Raw genomic sequence first — 9,277 nt, forward strand, 5'->3', positions numbered from 1 at the left:
AAAACAATATTTGCTAGACCATGAGAATGATATGTTTATGAATGAAAGAAAGGAATTAGATGAAATATTATTTAACCAAATGCCTGTTTTGAAACACAATTTTCCTGTTGAAATCCTTGGAGATCCTCCTCCACCCAAGGGTGACCCCGTGCTTGAGCTTAAACAATTACCTGATACTTTGGAATATGTTTATCTTGATGAAAAGAAGATATATCCTATTATTATTACTATTAACCTTTTAGAGCATGAAGAAAAGAGATTATTGAAAACTCTGAGGAAGCACCGTGCCGCCATTGGATATACTCTTGAGGATCTTAAGGGGCATGATGTCTACTACGCAACTTTATTCTTGTAGACACGTGTTAGGCCTCCAAGCGCAGAGTTCTGTAGGACAGTAGCAATTTTCCCTCAAGTGGATGACCTAAGGTTTATCAATCCGTGGGAGGCGTAGGATGAAGATGGTCTCTCTCAAACAACCCTACAACCAAATAATAAAAAGTCTCTTGTGTCCCCAACACACCAAATACAATGGTAATTTGTATAGGTGCACTTGTTCGGCGAAGAGATGGTGATACAAGTGTAATATGGATAGTAGATATTGATTTTTGTAATAAGAACAATAAAAAACAGCAAGGTAGCAATTGATAAAATAGAGCACAAACAGCATTGCAATGCTTGAAAATGAGGCCTAGAGTTCGTACATTAGCTAGTGCAACCTCTCAACAATGCTAATATAATTGGATCATATAACCATCCCTCAACGTGCGATGAAGAATCACTCCAAAGTTCTTATCTAGCGGAGAACATAAAAATAAATTGTTTGTAGGGTACGAAACCACCTCAAAGCTATTCTTTCCAATCAATCTATCCTAGAGTTCGTACTAAAATAACACCAAGCTATTCTTTCCGATCGATCTAACCAAGAATTCATACTAAAATAAAACCAAAGCAAATTCAGATTCATAATACTCAATCCAACACAAAGAACCTCAAAGAGTGCCCAAGATTTCTACGGAGAAACAAAGATGAGAACATGCATCAACCCCTATGCATTACCCCAATGTCATCTCGGGAATCCGCGAGTTGAATGCCAAAACACATATCAAGTGAATCAATATGATACCCCACTGTCACCACGAGTATTCATACGCAAGACATATATCAAGTGCTCTCAAATCCTTTAAAGTATTCAATCTGATAAAACGAAATCTCAAAGGGAAAACTCAATTCATCACAAGATAAAGAGGGGAAAACACCATATGATCCAACTATATTAACAAAGCCATCGATACATCGAGATCGTGACATATCAAGAACACGAGAGAGAGAGAGATTAAACACATAGCTACTGGTACAAACCCTCAGCCCCGAGGGTGGACTACTCCCTCCTCATCATGGTGGCCACCGGGATGATGAAGATGGCCACCGATGATGATCTCCCCCTTCGACAGGGTGCTGAAACAGGGTCTAGATTGGTTTTTCATGGCTACAGAGGCTTGCGGCGGCAGAACTTCTGATCTAGGGTCACCCCCAGGGTTTTTGGAATATTTGGTGATTTATTTGGCAAAGATGGGGTGCGGGAGGCCACCGAGGTGGGCATAACCCACTTGGGCGTGCCTGGGCCCCCAGGCGCGCCCTGGTGGGTTGTGCCCCCTCGAGGCACCCTCCCCAGGTGCTACTCTGGCCCTTTGGATGTCTTCTGGTCCATAAATAATCCACAAAAAGTTTCACGGTGTTTAGACTCCGTTTTATATTGATTTCCTACAATGTAAAAAACAAGCAAAAAACAACAACTGGCACTGGGCATTGGGTCCATAGGTTAGTCTCAAAAAATGATATAAAGTTGCTATAAAATGATTGTAAAACATCCAAGAATGATAATATAACAGCATGAATACTTCATAAATTATATATACGTTGGAGACGTATCAGAGCGTTAGTCCCACACTATGTCAGCACAAAATTAATATGGAGCCTGATGCTAAACCAGTTGTTGATCATCAACGACGGTTAAATCCTAAGGTGAAAAAGTGGTAAGAAATGAAATACTAAAGCTTCTGGAGGCAAGTATAATTTATCCTATTGCTGATAGTAGATGGGTAAGTCCCGTTCATTGTGTCCCTAAGAAGGGAGGTATTACCGTTGTTCCTAATGATAAGAATGAATTGATCCCACAAAGAAATGTTACAGGTTATAGAATTGTAATTGATTTTCACAAATTGAATGAAGCTACTAGAAAAGATCATTACCCTCTACCTTTTATTGATCAAATGCTAGAAAGACTATCCAAACATACACATTTTTGCTTTCTAGATGGTTATTCTGTTTTTTCTCAAATACCTGAGTCAAAAGAGGACTAAGAAAAGACCACTTTACTTGCCCTTTCGGTAATTTTGCTTAGAGACATATGCCTTTTGGTTTATGCAATGCACCTGCTACCTTTCAAAGATGTATGACTGCTATATTCTCTGACTTTCCTGAAAAGATTGTTGAGGTTTTCATGGATGATTTCTTCGTTTACGGAACTTCTTTTGATGATTGCTTAAGCAACCTTGATTGAGTTTTGCAGAGATGTGAAGAAACTAATCTTGTCTTGAATTGGCAGAAGTGCCACTTTATGGTTAATGAAGGTATTGTCTTGGGGCATAAAATTTCTGAAAGAGGTATTGAAGTTGATAAAGATAAAGTAGATGCTATTGAAAAGACGACGTGTCCTAAAGATATCAAAGGTATAAGAAGTTTTCTCGGTCATGCTGGTTCCTATAGGAGGTTTATTAAAGACTTCTCTAAAATTTCTAGGCCTCTCACTAATCTCGTGCAAAAAGATGTTCTTTTTGTTTTTGATGATGATTGTGTAGAAGCACTTGGAATACTTAAGAAATCCTTGATTTCTGCACCTATTGTTCAACCACCTGATTGGAATTTACCCTTTGAAATTATGTGTGATGCTAGTGATTATGTTGTTGGTGCTGTTCAAGGGCAAAGAGTTGATAAGAAATTGAATGTTATTCATTATGCTAGTAAAACTCTAGACAGTGCCCAGAGAAATTATGCTACTACTGAAAAAGAATTTTTAGCAGTGGTATTTGCTTGTGATAAGTTCAGATCTTATATTGTTGATTCCAAAGTAATTTTTCACGCTGGTCATGCTTCTATTAAATATCTTATGGAAAAGAAAGATGCTAAACCTAGACTTATTAGATGGGTTCTCTTGCTGCAAGAATTTGATTTGCATATTATTGATGGAAAGGGAGCTGAGAGCCCCGTTGCAGACAACTTGTCTAGGTTAGAAAATGTCCATGATGACCCACTACCTATTGATGACAGCTTTCCTGATGAGCAATTAGCTATCATAAATGCTTCTCGTAAAACTCCATGGTATGCTGATTATGCTAATTACACTGTTGCTAAATTTATACCACCTAGTTTCACATATCAGCAAAAAAAGGTTTTTCTATGATTTAAGACATTACTTTTGGGATGACCAACACCTTTATAAAGGAGTAGATGGTGTTATTAGACGTTGTGTACCTGAGCATGAATAGGAACAAATCCTACGCAAGTGCCACTCCGAGGCTTACGGAGGACACCACGCTGGAGATAGAACTGCACACAATGTATTACAATCTGGTTTTTATTGGCCTACTCTCTTCAAGGATGCTCATAAGTTTGTCTTATCTTGTGATGAATGCCAGAGAATCGCCAATATTAGTAGACGACAGAAAATGCCTATGAATTATTCACTCATACTTGAACCATCACTACTGGAATCAGGGATTTTGCCATCTGCCAGTTTGCCATCAGCTACCAAACAACACACGGCAAAGAACTGGCAGACGGCAAAAAAGGTCTTTGCCATCTGTCATTTCTTTGCCGTCTGCTGGCAGATGGCAAAGAATTTTTGCCATCTGCCAGCGGACGGCAAAGAGGTGTCAGCGTATGCCAGTACACTGCAACGGTCCACCCCCTCTTTGCCGTCTGCTGACGGATGACAAAGATTCTTTGCCATCTGCTGGCGGACGGCAAAAAGGGAGCTATCTTTTTTTTGCGGGTAAAAGAAAACCGTTGCCCCCACCTCCTCTATCTCTATCCCCTCTCTCTCCGCTCCTGCCCCACAGCCAAGCGCCGCCCAACCCCGCCTCCCTCGACCCCGCGCCATTGCGCCACCTCGCCTCCGCCCGCCGGTGCGCGCCGCCACCTTACCGGACCCCAGGAGCCCCGCCGCCTCGCGCTGCCGCCTGCGCCGCATCGCGCGCCGCCCCGCCGCGGAAGCCTCGTCGCCGGTCGCCCCGACCTCGAGATCCGCCGCCGCCTCACGCTGCCTCGCGTCCGGATCCGGCTGCGGGAGGTCCCTCTCCCCCGATGAACCTCCGCCTCTCCCTCTCCTCATCTTCTCCCAATGCGCCGCTGCCGCCGCCTCCGCCTATCCCCATCTTCTCCCGCCCAGCCACCGCCTCTGGGCTCTAGCGGCGGCGGCGGCGGCCTCTGGTGGCGGAGCAGGTGGGGGGAGATGGTGGCGGCGGCACCGTGCGCCTCGCGGAGGTCGTTTAGGGACTCGCTCAAGGTGCTGGAGGCGGACATCCAGCACGCCAACACCTTGTCAGTCCCCTCCCCCTCTCCACCCAAATTAAAGGACCAAATTTCTTCAATTTCTTCCGGGTTTGGGGTGTGTGTGTTGTTTATACGATGTGCTGAAATCCTCTGTCTCTGGTGCTGTGCTGCAGGGCGTCGGAGTGCTCGCGGGACTACGATGGGGCGTCCCTGCAGATGCGCATGTCCTACAGCCCCGCCGCGCGCATCTTCCTCTTCCTCCTGCAGCGGGCCGACTGCAGCCTCGCCGGCGCCCTCGGCCTCCTCAGGATCCCCATCTAGTACAAGGTTATCTTCTCGTCTGTCTCCGTGCCTGTGGTTCCCTTCCAGAATTTGTGCCATACATATTGGGCTGACAGTGCTCGTTCTGCTTGTGTTCTTACCATCTTGCCTCTGCTTCCATTGTCTCTGCAGGTTTATGTGGACGGCACCACAACCATGCCCACCCACGAAAGGAAAGCGAACATGAAGGAATTCTTCTACGGTACTAAACAAACGTCCTGCAGAAACTGAAAAGTGAATAAGGCCTTTGCGGTTTGGACCTGTGAACTGAAAATTTTCCATTGTCTGTCTGTCTACCACAGCCGTGACATTTCCCTTCCTTCTGCAACTGGAACACGGGATCAGCGGCATCGATGACCCGAGGCAGAGGGCGGTGTGCTAGGAGTTGTATAGGAGGAGAGACGGCAAGGGGGAGGGTAGTACGAGGCTGGTCTCTGAGGTCGACGCCGAGATAGAAGAGGAGTGTGGGATCTGCATGGAGTTAAACAGCAGGTTTGTGCTGCATCCACGACAAGTGCATCGATTGCTACCGCCAATGGTGAGTGAGGACAAGAACCTGACCTCACGTATTTTTGTTTTGTTTTGTTTCTCTGCCATGTTTGTTCAGTTCAACTTCAACCAATGAGATGCTCAATGGGAACTCCCTGGGTTATCTCTACTCTACTGTACTGAGTTGAATGAATGTCAATAGTAGCACATGATGCAGAATCTGGCATTGAATGAATGCTTCTCGTCGTGGTCGCTGCCGTGTGGAGGCTGCTCCTGCTCCCCTGCTCCTTGCGTCGTCGTGGCCGCCGCTGCTGCCGGTGGAGCACGGGATGCTGCTGGCCATCAGCCCACCCCCGGTCTGTTGCTTCTCCAACTCCTTGTGTCACTCTTGGTTCGATCTTTAGCGCTGGAGCAACATAGTTCCTGTAGGTGGGTTAGCATCTTGGCTGGATTGTTTGATGTGGCCTGTTTGCCTGTTCAGGTATGCCAACAGCTTGACGAACATGTCTATATGCGTGTAAGCAATTAAACCTGGGGAGAGGAGTTAGTTTGCAAGTTATAATTCTGTTTTATCTTACACGTGAGGATTAGAAATGCTCTTGTACACTGGTTTTCCCTTGCTATACATCACTGAACTTGGTTCAGTTAAAAACTGCAGTGCCTGACAGTTCTGGAGAGCAAGCTTCTATCTAAAAAATGAGTTAGCTATGCTTAGAATTTAGAGTTGGCCCCTTTACATAAGTTTTAGATAAAGTCTCAAGGTTTCCATAGAGCACTTATTTGCTTCGTTTGGATGTACGGTTTGAGAGCAGCCATCATTTTAGTTTTCTATCCCGAAATTTATGTTCCTGGGGTGCAGAATTTGTGGTATGGCAGTTTAGGCCATGCTAGAGGTTTAATTAAATTAAAGTCACAACACAAAAATTGTAGAGGATATTCTGCAGATGCTTAAACATATATTATTTGTTAGATTTCGTGTTATACACTAAATCCTATGGAATTATTAAGATGACTGTACTATGTTGGACAAAATTTTACGTTTGACTTGGTGATTGTAACTAGACTTATACTCTAAGATTTTGTCATCGTTGATGATATGAGGACTTATAATGTGATAACGTACGTATGAGCTGGGGTCTTGTGCGTAGGAGTGCCACTAAATTATATATTCTTATGTGTTGAGACCATGCTTTGCTGTGACTGAGATATATGCTTGATGACAAGTGTGGGTACTTCGAGTTCGGAACCGTTTGCCTCACAATTTGTGCCCCGCGGTTGAGGCAAGTTCACGACGGGATAATGACTTGCATAATCTCTACATTCCATTTTTATTTATGATATCTTCCATGTCAATGATGTTTATTATGATGGCGATGACAATGACCATGATATGTTGATTCAAGTACTATGCTTGCATTTGCATACTTGCACTCATGATGATAGTGAATGAAGGCGTACACTACCTTGGTGGGAACATTGAGACCTTCATTGTTGGGTTGCGACCTACTTTGGAGGCAACCTCCACATATTGGAGTGAGTGGATGTCGACGGGCGTCCACTCAAGCTATACCGGTATACGCAATGAAATGAGATGAGCATGTAGGCATGTAGGGCACCATTATATGTGTTGAACACTAACGAGTGTATGGTGTTAACCGAGTCTTGGTATATTGATATGAGTACTATTTATTATTCTTTTATGAACTTGCTGAGTCTTTGTACTCATCCTTGTTGCTTATATGTTTTAGGTAAATCTTGTGGACGACATGCATGGGAGTCTTGGGAGTAGCATCCTCCTCGCCGCACGGGCCTCCTACTCACTGCACGGGCCTCCTCCTTGCCAGAGTGACGCCCCTCGCCGGAGTAGCGCCAGCCAAGCCCATCGGCCACCAGGTGCGTCCTTGGATCAGTTTCCCACAGGCAGCATGTTGTTCCTACTCCTCTACTTACTACAGCAGCACAATGTTCTTCTGTATTGCAATAGAGTAGGAGTATTTGCTAGAGTAGCTAGGACATACAACTATGGTTAATTGCTTTATGTACACATGCACGGATCTGTCATAACTTTACACTAATTAAGATTGTCTTGATCTGAAGTGCTGGCTCCTACAGCATTGCATTTCACCAAGTGAAATGCTACATTTCTACTCCTAACTCATTCTCTCTTTCTTAGTTTTTTTGTTATGCAGGTTGGAAGAAAAGAAGAAGACCCAGAGAAGATCTTAGTAATAAGATAGTTTTGACTTTGTGAAACTTGCTACCTATGGATGAAACTGTGTAATATTGATGGAACTATGTATATGTATGGATGAAACTTGCTACTATTGGTAATATGTGTTGGATATATATGTGTTCATGACTATTGGTAATATGTGTTGGATATGTTATATTGGTGATACATGTGTGTGTGTGTGTGTGTGTGTGTGTGTGAGAGAGAGAGAGAGAGAGAGAGAGAGAGAGAGAGAGAGATTTTATGTGAAAATGAATTGATATAAGAAAAAACAGAATTAAATGGGGCAATATAGGCTCTTTGCCATCTGCCAGCAGATGGCAGCCTTTGCCGTCTGCCAGCAGATGGCAAAGAGCCATGCCCGTCCGCGGCGGACGGCAAAGGCCTGTCGTTAACCACCTAACGGAGTAATAGCGCATTTATTGCCGTCTGCATTCTTTGCCGTCCGCTGCTGATGGCAAAGGCCCCTTTGCCGTCAGCCACCCGAAGCAGACGACAACGTAGCTCTTTGCCGTCCCCTTTTGCCGTCCGCGGCGGACGGCAAAGACCTTTGCCGTCCGCCATCCATGCCTTTGCCGTCTGCCGTGGCAGATGGCAAAGTAGCTGATTCCTGTAGTGCATTTGATGTTTGGGGCTTTGATTATATGGGACCTTTTCCTTCCTCTAATGGCTATACACATATTTTAGTTGCTGTTGATTATGTTACTAAGTGGGTAGAAGCTATTCCAACTAGTAGTGCTAATCATAACACTTCTATTAAGATGCTTAAAGAAGTTATTTTTCCGAGGTTTGGAGTCCCTAGATATTTGATGACTGATGGTGGTTCACATTTTATTCATGGTGCTTTCCGTAAAATGCTTGCTAAATATGATGTCAACCATAGAATTGCATCTCCATATCACCCTCAGTCTAGTGGTCAAGAAGAATTGAACAATAGAGAAATTAAACTGATTTTGCAAAAGACTATTAAAAGATCTAGAAAGAATTGGTCTAAAAAACTTGATGATGCATTATGGGCTTATAGAACTGCTTATAAAAATCCTTTGGGTATGTCTCCGTATAAAATGGTTTATGGAAAAAGCATGTCACTTACCTCTCGAACTAGAACATAAAGCTTATTGGGCAATCAAAGAGCTCAACTATGATTTCAAACATGCCGGTGAGAAGAGGTTATTTGACATGAGCTCTCTTGATGAATGGAGAACCCAAGCCTATGAAAATGCCAAGTTGTTTAAAGAAAAAGTTAAAATATGGCATGACAAAAGGATACAAAAGCATGAGTTTAATGTAGGTGATCATGTTTTGCTATACAACTCTTGTTTAAGATTTTTTGCAGGAAAGCCTCTCTCTAAATGGGAAGGTCCTTACATTATCGAGGAGGTCTATTGTTCCAGTGCCATCAAAATCAACAACGCCGAAGACACAAATCCAAAGGTGGTAAACAGTCAAAGAATCAAACATTATATCTCAGGTACTCCCATAAATGTTGATACCAATATAATTAATACCATAACACCAGAGGAGTACACAAGGGATACTTTCCAGAATGTCTCAGACTCCAAAAAGGAATAGGTATGTGGTACGATAAGTAAATCGACTCCAAAACTATTCTAATGGAAATTTTTCTCCATTTTGGAATGTTTAAAATATTAGGGAAACTAAAAGCATTCCGAACAGTGAACGAGG

At 43.5% G+C, this 9,277-nt stretch overlaps 1 pseudogene; it reads left to right on the forward strand.

Moving 5' to 3' along the window:
* The first annotated feature begins 4,079 nt into the window (after positions 1-4,079).
* On the forward strand, positions 4,080-7,694 carry LOC123044712 (E3 ubiquitin-protein ligase AIRP2-like; annotated as a pseudogene).
* Positions 7,695-9,277: the final 1,583 nt, after the last annotated feature.

This window comes from Triticum aestivum, chromosome 2B (assembly GCF_018294505.1).
Source record: "Triticum aestivum cultivar Chinese Spring chromosome 2B, IWGSC CS RefSeq v2.1, whole genome shotgun sequence".
NCBI lineage: Eukaryota > Viridiplantae > Streptophyta > Magnoliopsida > Poales > Poaceae > Triticum > Triticum aestivum.